Source organism: Ictalurus furcatus, chromosome 16, assembly GCF_023375685.1.
Source record: "Ictalurus furcatus strain D&B chromosome 16, Billie_1.0, whole genome shotgun sequence".
NCBI lineage: Eukaryota > Metazoa > Chordata > Actinopteri > Siluriformes > Ictaluridae > Ictalurus > Ictalurus furcatus.
In genome coordinates, this window is record NC_071270.1 from 1,440,674 (window position 1) to 1,453,208 (window position 12,535).

Genomic DNA, 12,535 nt, shown 5'->3' on the forward strand with positions numbered 1-12,535 from the left:
TCATTTCAACACCCACGTGAAACCCAATGTGAACAAAAGGCTTAAATTAAGGAATGAAACACTTGGGGGCTGAAAAGGATTAAGCCGTATAGAAGATGGATGGACGGACGGACACTTGGGGGCATGTCGTTATAGGAACACAATCAATGAATGACGGGGAGGTGTGATGTGGATTATTTTTCATTACCGGCATATCCCAAAGTATTTTACTCCTCTAATAAAATTCGCAAACTCCAGCGTTTTGATGGCAAAATCCTGGAGGGACTTGTTTTTTATCCGATTATAGTCACATTTGATAGCGTGGAACATCTCCGAGACAAGTTAGCGCCTATATTCTTCCTAACGTTGCAGCACTTATTACCTCTCCAGCTTCTCTTTTTCCTTTCTTTGAAGCTAATCAGACACACAACACACACTTATCATGTTAGCAAGAAACCATAAATCCCGAGGTTCTCCATCTCGAAGACTTTCCCCGTGTCTGAAAATGTACTGACTTGGTTACAAAGCGCTGACACTGAAGACTCCTCCCATTAAACAAACCCTAACCCTTACTGAAAGCTTCGCAGAATCAACAAGTTTATGCAGAAGCCTCGGTCACAGCCCTGCTACCGCCACTGGACGAAGTTCATCACCTTCTGACCAATCAGGTTCGAGAATGCGGCAGAACTGCGCTACAAATGAAACGAAAGACCGAAAATGAAAACAAATTCTAACAACAAACTCGAAATACCTCAAATAAACTTACAACGCTGGCCGAGACGGTGGGCCGAGAACTATTTATGCCTCCTCGGGTGAACCCAGGTCAAGTATTTTAGGAGCGATGGCAGAGCAAAGGCGCTGCTGTGAAGGAGAAACCCTGTTAAACTCCAACGCAGTCTAAACACAAACATACCAGAGGGGAGGATTAGAGAGGCGGGGGTAGGCGGTGGGGCAGGGGTGGGCGGGGCCTCGACGAGGAATGTTTCCACAGCGTAATACTGATGATTATAGAACTACAAATTTCCTGTTCCATCAGATTTGGGCATTTCAAGAAGGCATTAGAGAGGACTTCATGCTGAGAGACTTTAGGTCAAGGTTACAACTGCGTCCTAATTCTGTTTCCCCCGAAAGAGCACGGGCGTGGCCACAGCGATATTCATAAATAAATAAATAAAACTTCAACACTTCCTAAGCTGCATCTGGAAAGTCAGCGAAGCAACTAAATAAAGGATTATCAGCACCTTTTGTTGATCATCAACGCCACAATGTTGTTATCATGGACCATTCAAACTACAACAAACACAGGGACTTGCACGGCAGATGCTGCTCCTGAACACGTTTTTGAAACAACATTAGACGATTATCAGAATATGAATATTTTATACCAGCGTACGGCTAATCGCACGCTGCTCTTTTTGAGCAGCTGTTCATGTGGTCCAGATGCTCGTCTGTCGAACACGCCTCGGGCTTTTTCGTGGCTTTGACGAGAACGAAAGTCGGCATTGACGTGCGTTAGGCTCAGGTCTGTTAAGGGTTTTGGAGGTCTGCTAAAGCCAGTGAAGGGCTTTAGATGGAGGGCATCTGGGTTCAAACCGAGGCCACACAGCCAGCAGGTGAACGTCGCAAACGTACATCGTTCGATTTTTATAGATTCAACAGCATCCGACTGAATACAAACTAGACGACACTGCTTCGAGTACGTAGTGCACTTTATTCAACACTCCTCTTCCTGTTAAACACCACCCAAGCCTTGCTCTGAGAACCAAGCCGAGCCTCATAAAAACAAACCGAATGAAATCAGTTTTCTGACGCATGCAGATGACCAGCGTCGGGAAAATGAACGGCTTTCAGCAGCTGACTAATGAGACAGCCTGCTCTGTCTTGGGTCGATCTCATCTAGGTTAGGATGGAGGACGTCGCTGCTCCGGTGGCGATTCGGACCGAGACGCAGGGACACTATAAGCGGCGAGCTCGGCTGAACCTCTGGGAACGCTCAAGTGCAAGACTCCAGGTGTAATTAAAGGACAGAAAGGTTAAGTGGCTTACTGTAGTCCCACAGTGGCAGAAACATGACCCGGGGCGTGGTCTATAGAATGGGCGTGGTCTATGTGGTCTAAAATGTATCCCCCCCCTCTGATTTTCTCCCTAATTTATTCCCGGCTTAGCCTCCCACTCACCAGCTATCTATTCCATATCTACCAACCAGAAAGGGTGATAAGAACTACTTATCTGATTACTTTGGGGAACTAGACAGAAACTATTAAGCTTTCGTTAGTAACTCTTACACAGATTTCCCAGGCAGACGTTGAGAACACGTCCTGTCGCCAAAACAAATCTCGCAAACTCGTCTTCCTCTGTACAACATCCTCTCTGATCCGACAGAAGGCAGGGGGAAATGGCGTGGCCTGAAATAGATGACTTTATGCGTCTGTCACCACGGCCATAACTGATCTACAGCTGTGTGAAAGCTGGAAGGCGCACGTCTCGTTCCAATCCAGTCGGCGTTTCTCAAGTAAAAAGAGTAAACGTGCTGCCAAAGGCTCACTGCGGAAAGCCCGGGCTTACTGAAGCTGAGCTCACCGACGATGACCGCATTTCTTTGAGGGGGGGATTGGAACTGGTTTAATAATGGCAATAACAACCAACCAACCAACCAACCAACCAACCAATCCACCCCCCAAACCGTGCTGGTGTACAAACCAAGCCAAGAACAAAACCTGCCAAAAATAGCAGGTTTGACTGATCCGGATTCAGTAAGGCAGCTTTTCGCTCGAGTGCATTGTACGATTAATCTCATCGTCGGATTTTAAGCTATCGATATATAATCGTTTTTAATGCTGTTTTTAATGTCGTCATATCCTGTGTAAACGAGGTGTGTAGTGAAAACACAGCGGAGCGTTGTTAACGGAGCAGGACTTTCCGCCCCACACGTCACGGTTTAATATTTACCTGGCCTGTTTTGAGCTGCACACGTTAACACACACACACACACGACCTCTGCACAAAGCAATTACTGTGTCGCTATGCTGCGCTGCAGACCAAACGTATTTCGAGTCTTGCGTGATAAGGGGATTTTCCAAACAGAGATATCTGCAAAACATCATGAACACCTTCCTTGACCTGCGCCTCTCCTTTAACAGCTCTGTATCTGAAATGTACTCAGCCTTACTCCAAACAAAAACAAAAAACAAACTATCTGCCACACGTATAAACGCAATTTCATTTCCCCCCCAGATTTGCCGTGTTCCTGATTCTTCAGCTTCCAGTGCACGATGCCACTACCTGTATCTACAACCGTTTTAGTACTTTGGTGCGTCTCAGTCATACTTTTTCCTTTGATGTTATGTTTCCTTGTAGAGCTACTGTATATTTTCAGAAACAGAGATATCGTTCTGTTTAGTAACCAGCATGAAAAACAACCGCAACGACATCTTGGGTCGTGATCATGCTAGGGCTGGGCGATATATCGATATGTAATATCGATATAGTGATAAAGGATTACGCAATACAATTTTCTGGGATATCGTTGGTACGGTGATGTTTTTTTTTGTTTTTTTTTTTTTTAAATGTTTTTAAATAATTACAAATTAAATGGTATTTGAATGGATGTTGTTAATTTGATGTATTTTCCTCTATCATACGACAGCTATGAACGAGAGAAGGCGAAGGCTATCGTGTCCTTGCGCCAAGACATGTGAAGCTAGACTACTGCATCTTTTCAAACTACTGCATCACAGGGCAGCGCAACACACGCTGCGGAAAGCACCATCGGCCGTCGGCCGTCTTACGCATACGTGAACTCAGAGAAGCTCCTGATTGGCCAGTGTCGCTGCGAGTGAAAAGGGAGGGAGAGTAAGCCATCCTTCCCACCCAGAGAGCATCGGTGGGAGAAAGTTTGCTCTCAAGGACTCTTTAAGACTCCCACCCGCGCACGGCTGCGGCACCGTCACAAACCCGAACTCGCGATGTAATTCCAACTAACGCTTTTGTAATCGGATACATCTTCTGGTCTCGTGGCACTCACCTCAGACGCCTCAGCTAAAATACATCTGCAGACTCACCTGCCTGCCTCATGCTAGCCCTGTTTTAAAGCTTTAACGGGGTTGGGATTTCCAACGGGGGAAGGTGGAACAACACCTGGTTTACACTCAGCATGCAAATACCAGGTCTCTGAATATCCCCGTCATTAGCCCCACACACACACACACCCCCCACAGTCAAGCACAGCTGGGCAGTAACTGAATTCACAGCATGGCTGTATATTAATCAACCGTCAAAATGAGTTTGAAAATAGTGATTTATGATGTTGTTACAAATTCTGGGATATTTATTACTCCATTTAAAGACACCTGAAGATTATAAAACAAGTATACATCACATAACGTTTTTCGTTTGCTTGTTTTTATACTGAAACAGCCAAGGTAGCACTATAAACATGACTGGAAAGCTCATAATATTCATTCCTAAATTAGGTTTTTTTTTAAATATTATTCTTCATTTGATATGCAAACAAATAGGACCCATTTTGGAGGGTTCTAAAGGCTTTCAGGTTGTATTAACTGCACCCTTTTCTAAACAATATGTCCAAACTTTACTACAAAAGTAGTAGTCACAAGTGCGTTTGGATTTTTTTTTTTTTTTAAATAATCTTTGGAAAGTATAAGTATATATTCTTTTTATTTCTAGTAAAATGGTCATGTTTTCCTCGTGCCTGGTCAGGACTGCAGGTTCCTCCAGTGTTCCTTCAGAGGCAGGACAGTTAGCTCACCTCACTTCCCTGATAGCTGACACATGAGCTTGAACTTCCTCAAACAAAATTCAACGTGTGGTAATAATTCAACCCTGGTTTGTATTAAATAATGATATATATATATGCTTTAAATTGACATTTTCACAGCCACAAAACGGGGTTGAATTATTTTCTGGAAACATCTCACGTCAAGCGTGAAGCTGAACAACTAAAAACCGAGCAAGACTTATTAAACAAGCTTCTTCTTGGCCAATATCTCTCCTATACGTGCTCACAAATGGAGGGAGGAAAAAAAAAAAGTTATGTTATTTTTCATAACTGACAGAGCTTCAGCTAATATTTAAAAAAAATAACTTTTCCTAAATAGCGGTTACATTAGTACAGTTTCTCTCAATCCTACCTGCAAACAGGAGAAAGCAGCCACTACTTCCTCTCTCGCGCGCTCACTCTCTCTCTCTCTCTCGCGCTCGCTCGCTCGCTCGCGCGTTCGCGTGTAACTGAAACCGTCAAGCATTCAGAGGAGCTTTTAGAACCCAGGCGACAATTTGGACTTCCGCTTCTTCTTTCTGGGCTCTGATTGGCTGACAGAGGCGTGAGGGCGGTCCCTCCTGGGTCGCTACGTCACTGAAAAGTTACTCTCAAGGCTGAGGCGATTAAACGTTTAGCTAACGGCTAAAACAGTTATAATAAGCGTATTATTTATAATATTGTCCATTTTTTTATTATTATTATTGAACTTGAGGTTAGATTTATACACATGGAAGAGTGTGAAGAAATAAAATGTTTTTTTTGTTTTGTTTTTTTAATATGGTAAAACTAATAAAATAAATAAAATGCTAGAAGGTGGCCATTTTGGAAAATTCTCACTGTGGTTTCTTTATGGATAAATACACAGCAGTGATGTGAGGAATAAAACATAACAGGACACGATGCTATAGAACAATAAACAAGGACAGGGTGGTACGATGCGTAACAGTTACCACCCCAAAGTGGATTATCCTGCTGGGGAATAAAACAAATAAACAAACAATAGAAACCCTCATAGAATTTGTAATGGTTTTAGTGTTTATAATGGGAATTGTTTTGGTTTTAATGGAACGGAATAATTTGTTGCCTTCTATTGGGGGCATGTTATGTGTAGTGGATACCATTAAAGACCAATAATGTAATGGTTTTAATGGTTAGTTGATGGTTTGTAATGGAAAACATTAGAATTTCTGTGATGGTTCTAGGGGGTTCCCAGTAGGGATTTCTCTATAACAGGATGTTCTGAAGTGTTTAATTCCCCTTATACAACAGCGGTTTTTGCCGACCATTACAATGTTGAATGACACACGTGCTTTTTAACCATTTACAGCTAGATTTACTTTTGAGGAGCATTCATGAAACAACCTACAGTAGTTCCTGTTACTGACACTGAACAAAATGGAATATGTGGTTGGTCGGATTTAATAGAACATATTACTTATAGTGAAGTTCCTCATCAAAATGCTATGTTAAAGTTTATTTAAAAACAGTAATTGTAATTTAAAAAAAAAAAAAACGCCAGAGAGTTGGGTTCCAGCCTCAGCTCCAGTAAGAGTACTGGGTTGGATTTTATTCGGGGCTTTTGTTAGTGTAACTAAAATTTTGTTAGTGTAATTCAATTCAATCACGTTTAGCCAATGTATGCATTTCAATTAAGTAAATTCAACGAACATTGTTTTCTGTGTGCGCTATAACAATTATAAACAGTCGTTCCCTCAGCAGCTTATCTGTTTTCTCTCTCATGAGGTCAATAAGAGAAAAAGTACTGCGTTTTACAAAACAACAACAACAACAACAACAACAACACGTCCTCCGTTATGAAGACTTCAATTCAATTCAATTCAATTTTATTTGTATAGCGCTTTTTACAATAGACATTGTCTCAAAGCAGCTTTACAGAAATATCAACATGGTATACAGATATTAAAGGTGCGAATTTATCCCAACTGAGCAAGCCACTGAGTGGCTGAGACTTTCCTGTAAAGGAAAACTTTGACACTAGAGACTCCTTCCATAAATGTTAAACAAACATGTCTGTGTACAGAAAGCAATTCAGTACAACAATTATACATTTTTCTTTGTTAATTAGCGAAGCGTTTCATGTTCATTTATTATTATTCTTGAATTGCGTAGACCTGCCATACAAGTCCTCGTGAACGAGTGGTTACCATAGAAAGACAACAATTTCGAGCCAGCGCATTAATATAAACCCGTCATTTGAATCATGAATATTGTCAGAGCTGCTGTTATAGCAAATTAATCAACACCTCTAGCAGCTAACCAGTGCTGTGGTATAAGAGAATTAATAGCCCACATGACTTTGTTAAGCATGAATGAGATTCGTGTCCTGGTGGTACGTTTTCAGTTGAGTTCTCCTTTTCGAAACCTAATATCATCTTCAATTCAGGGAAAAAGTTCGGAACTAACACAAATAACCATGAAGCTCGGCTTACACCGAGCCATGGCTAGTGGCTAAACAACCTGCTCTTAATATATAAAGTGCTTTTCAAAGACGTTCATGATGACTAACAGGCAAAGAAAGGATTCACAAAGTACTCCTACACAAGAATTAAGTCACAATTAAAGAATGTAATTAAGTCACCTATAGACATGACAGGAGTGTGAGAAGCTTTTTTAAGAAGTGCTGCGAGAACGAAATGAGACTTTAAGAGAAAATTGATTTACAGCAAGGGGATGCAAATAGAAATGGTCAAGGCGTCAAACATTGTTGGATGTGACCCCAATACCTTAAATAGTTCAAAGAGAAAAGCCACAAAAATCATCTTTGACAGCTTGGACCAAGTATGTCAGCTCTATCTTTGTAGAAAACAGACATGCATGTTATATTTTCCATTGTGGAAGTGTCTAGAAGTAATAGAGCAATTATTAATGAATTAATAATAGGACAAATATAACTAATAATAATTAATAGGAAAATTAGATGCCGACTGTGCATTGTACTTTAAAGCTTATACTGAGTTTGCATTTATTATTCATCATCTTTTTTTGTTACTCATCTTACTCATATTTTGCTCATATACATCATCTGTAAACATTGAATCATCTTAACCAGGTCTACAGAACCAGACTTTTATAACAGAGGAATAAAAAGATTCTTGGGTTGGCGTCAAGGCGGTGAGAGGAAAGACTGATAGAGTGGAGAATGCAGTAATCACAGCTTATTTAGAACGGTTATACTATATTTTCCTCGCTGGAAGATCTCCCGTCATTTACATAATTTGCCAATAAATTTATATATAATTCTTCACAGATTTAATAATAGTACATTTTCTCTGCAGATCTCTGCAGATATTTATCCATGCTTTCATATAACAGATGGATGCTAGATGTGTCATGGACCGCAAACCATGATTTAAAATAGTCGAGGTCGCGATGGGAAAAACAGGTAATCAATCAACTCAACAAGTAACAGCTCAGCGGATGAAAACAGGCCTAAATAAACACACACACTGAGCAAGCGAGCAAGCAAGCGAGAGAGAGAGAGAGAGAGAGAGAGAGAGAGAGAGAGAGAGTACTGAGGGTGTTACTGTGCTCACAGAAAAGAACTGAACTTCCCAGGCAAATCAAGATACCATCCATGTTTCAATAAACAAACTACAGATCTATGATGGGGGGAAAAAAAGGTTTTCTGCATGCAAAAGATAACAAGGTAGTCTGATACAGCCTGACACAACGCAGAGTCACCCTGAAGTTGATTACTTTCCTATAACTGCATGTCCCAAAGTGTTTTATTCCTCTTAGCTGACATAACAGCTTATTTATTAATTATAGAACGAAACTTTGTACTTTTTATCCGTTTATAGTTACATTTAATGTTGTTGAATGTCCACGAAACAAGCTACTTCGTCTTATCGCTTATTTTTAAGCAGTCACTCCTTCGTGGCCTCACTTTTTTTTTTTTCTTCGTTTGTTTGTTTCATAAACAAGACGACGAGAACCAACTTGTCATTTCACCAAGAAACCGCAAAGCCCTCCATCCTGAAGCCTTTCCCATGGCAGAAAGCTTAAAGTTACAGCTGCTTAAAGTTAGAAGATTGATACAATGACTGTTACTATAAAAAAATAAAATAAAAAAAGATAACATATTGGAACAAGCACAACAATTGATAAGGACCAGTAGCACACTCAATGTCATGTGTTCATTAAATGGTTCTTTGTGTTGTTGGTTTGGGTTTTTTTTTTGTTTTTTTTTAGGACAGATGAAGTCATTCATGCAGAAGCCCACATAATTCCAAAGCAATAAGAAACTTGCTGAGTGGTTTAACTTGACTTCAAATGAAAATCAGGACTGCTGGTATCTGAGAAACCTGCAGGCTGCTTGATGCCACTGGTCAGTGTTAGTGAGCTGCTTTTCCAGTCCCTACATGGTGAAGTAAATCTTCCCTTCAGTGTTAAAGAGTGAGCAGATTGGCATGCCAGTCTCAGCTGATGGAAACAAAGGGTCCCCCCCTCCCCTCTTCCCCCCCTCCCCCCCAACACCACCACCACCACAACAAAAAAAAAAGCTGAAACATACGAGAACTATTATCATATGTTTTATATTTTGAAATTACTGCAAATATTTTTCCTTTTATGGATTTATTGTTCCAGTTAATTTCCTTAGAGCTGTGAAGAAGCTAAAGCTGTGCTTTATATTATGCAGCCAAGTGGCGCCACCTGTTGGTCAAATGAAACATTGAAGAATGATTTCTTTTTAATCCCAATACTTTCATTGCTTTTTTTATTGATTTTTTTTTTTAAATAAAAACCATAGATATTAACCCTTTCATGCATAAATTGTTTATAATGACCCATACTGTAGTCTGCATATTTGCTATTTTTATTTAGTATATATGCCAACCTCCATGGTTGGATTCAATAGTCCTTAAATAAATAAATTAATAAATTAATAAATTTGTCACTCAGGTATTAAGGCTTTCTGAATATAAAACCGAACAGTTCCAAATGTGAGAATTTTTCCTTGTGTCATTAACATGAACAATTTTCAGAATTCTCTTCTTTTTTTCTCTTTTTTTTCCCCCCCAGATATCCCATAAGGCCATGCTGCATCACTGAACAATCAATGTTCAGTGTTGTTTTTGTGCCAGTCGGAAAAGCATTACATCAGCCCCTCACCACCACAGACATGCCAATTTGTTGTCAGATAATAAAGCATATTGTCAAGTTCTTCAAGTAAGATCAGTATTTATCCCGGCACATCAACCGACAGTCAAACATAGATCCATATATGTTTGAAAACTGGACGAAGAAAGAGCACATCAGATGAGAAGGAAGCAAAGCTAAACCGAGTGAGACAATCAATAATGTCCCTGTGTTATACAGACGTGTCGAGAATAAGGTGAAGCTTTGAAACAGTATGGTTCACCCAAACTCTGTCTATTTTTAGGAAAATCCTGGAACTTCTTTAATAAACTGTGATACCCTTGTAAGTTTAGTCCAAATCATTTCGCACTACAGGTGTGACAGTGTACTTTGATATGGAAACTTGAATAAATAAAAAAAATACATTTTAAATTTATTTATTAACGCATGTGTTTTAATATACGCAATAGCCAAAAGTATGCGGACAAAGTTGAAAGCACACAATTGTATAGAATGTCTTATGTCTTATGTATGCTGTAGAAAAAAGCGAGCTCCATGAAGACATGGTTTGCCAACGCTGGAGTGGAAGAACTCGAGTGCCCTGCACAGAAGCCCTGACCTCAACCCCACCGAACACCTCTCGAGCACATGAACTGGAACGCCGACGTGCCACAGGCCTTCGAGCACAGAGCACCATTACCTGACCTCACTAATGCTCTTGTGGCTGAATGAACACAAATCCTCACAGCCACGCTCCAAAATCCAACGGAACGCCTTCCCAGTAGAGTGGAGTTTATTAAAGCAGCAAAAAAAAAAAGAGAGACTAAATCTGGAATGGGATGTTCAGCAAGCACATATAGGTGTGATTGGCAAGTGTCCACAAACTTTTGGCCATATCATGTATGTTTTCAGTTCTATAGTGACAGCTTTCAGAGCTGTTCTGATGGATAGCGTAAACAATTTTAAAAACGTTTGGTGACAACGTTCACGTGGAATGATATCGTCTAGGCGAAATTGTGGAGTCGTGAGAAGATATGTGACACTGAAATACATGATGATGATCATACAGCGGATATTTCACAGCAGCAATGCAAACACGTAGAAAACAAGACAAGAAAGTCCGAGTGAGTTGTCACTGGTAATATAAAGTGTATTCTCAAGTGCACGATGTATATTTTATGCAGACTCACAATCCTGCATACAGTGATATGAGTAACATAGTGCCTAACATACATACAGTAGCTTATACACTGTTCCCTGATCAGTCTAATCAGAAACCAAAAGAAACTGGACAAACTGGGAACCAGTACTTAAATGACATCATGTAACACAGCATGTTGCGTAAACATGATTACGGTACAAGCCTCAGGATTACGGTACAGTACATTAATGCTGAAATTCATGGTTTGTTCATGTTAAATGATTTTTCTGGCTTGAGTGATGCTTGGCGCATAACCCGTACAAAAACACTAATATACTGTGTTCACATTTCAGAACGTATTGCAGAATATTTCATTGCCATATAAACTGACCGGACCTTTAAACCAACATCTGCAATCATTCAAATGGAGCAAAAGAAATAGTTAAAATAAGTTTCCCAGCAAACGTCACAAAGCAGTGTGTGAGAAATACTGCGTACTGGTTTACGTATCAGACCTCACAAACAAACTGCATTGCATATATAGAGGGTCACTCCTATACTGTATGGCGATCCTCTTCCAAAGTTCGACACATAGTCACATAAATTACAAACGTGATAAGGGTGTGAACACGAGGGAAGAGTGTTTGGTATTAAAAAGCCATATTGTTACATCCATTTCTTGTCTTTTGTTCATTTTGTTCTCATTCTCCCTCCCAGAAGAGAACAAGGGCATTGACAGATTGAAACCTGGAGTCTATCCCAGGGAGCATGGGCACAAGGCGGGGTACACCCTGGACAGGGTGTCAATCCATCACAGGGCACAATCACACACACTCACACACCCATTCATACACTACGGACACTTTAGACACGCCAATCAGCCTACCGTGCATGTCTTTGGACTGGGGGAGGAGACCAGAGTACCTGGAGGAATCGAACCCCCGATTCCTCCCGACCCTGGAGGTGTGAGGCGAACATGCTAACCACTAAGCCACACACATCTTTGTATACTCTCGAGTTATGCTCCCTTGACTTTTGAATTTTCAGTATATTTAAATATATTTTTGTCTGAAAACGAAAAAATAAAAGGTGATTTGTGTCACCACCCTCGTGTCCCACTGTTCCCACTGTTTTAACTTGTTTTGAAAAAGAAAAAAAAAAAAGTGTTATAACCACAAAGAAATTAGGAATAAAAATCACTTCAATTTCAGTCCTCTCCTCGCATGTTTTGGTACTTGTGCTTCAATACGTCTACGTATTTCAGAGATTTCAGTCAGCCACAATAAATGTATCTAGCACGCTGTTGTTTAAATATTACAGATTAAAGTGGTTTAAAACAATAAAAAAAAAAGCATAGAAGTAAAACAACAATGAAAATGGAAGAAAAAAAAAAAGGAAGAAATAATCGTATTTAGTATTAAAAAAAATAATGTGAAATTTATACGTAAAAACAAAAAAAGTCATGCCAGGTAAGGTAATGCTAAAAATAACCAAGTTGTGTTTAAGGTTTGGACTTCTCTGTTACTCTGAAAAAT

At 40.0% G+C, this 12,535-nt stretch overlaps 1 protein-coding gene and 1 long non-coding RNA gene across 4 annotated transcripts in view; one reads left to right on the forward strand and one right to left on the reverse strand.

Moving 5' to 3' along the window:
- The window catches only part of pdlim5b (PDZ and LIM domain 5b), a 58,961-nt gene extending 53,722 nt beyond the window's left edge, over positions 1–5,239 (reverse strand). For 2 of the 3 annotated variants that reach the window (XM_053645350.1, XM_053645348.1), the window contains exon 1: positions 5,130–5,239. The gene's annotated coding sequence lies outside the window, so the exon portion shown is untranslated. Of the gene's footprint in view, positions 1–552; positions 906–5,129 lie in introns of those variants that run through there. The other variant, XM_053645349.1, reaches the window with a different exon arrangement.
- LOC128620389 (uncharacterized) lies at positions 3,114–4,616 on the forward strand. The gene is made up of 2 exons (XR_008388133.1): positions 3,114–3,289; positions 3,626–4,616. It is a non-coding gene; the product is annotated as an uncharacterized LOC128620389 (long non-coding RNA).
- Positions 5,240–12,535: the final 7,296 nt, after the last annotated feature.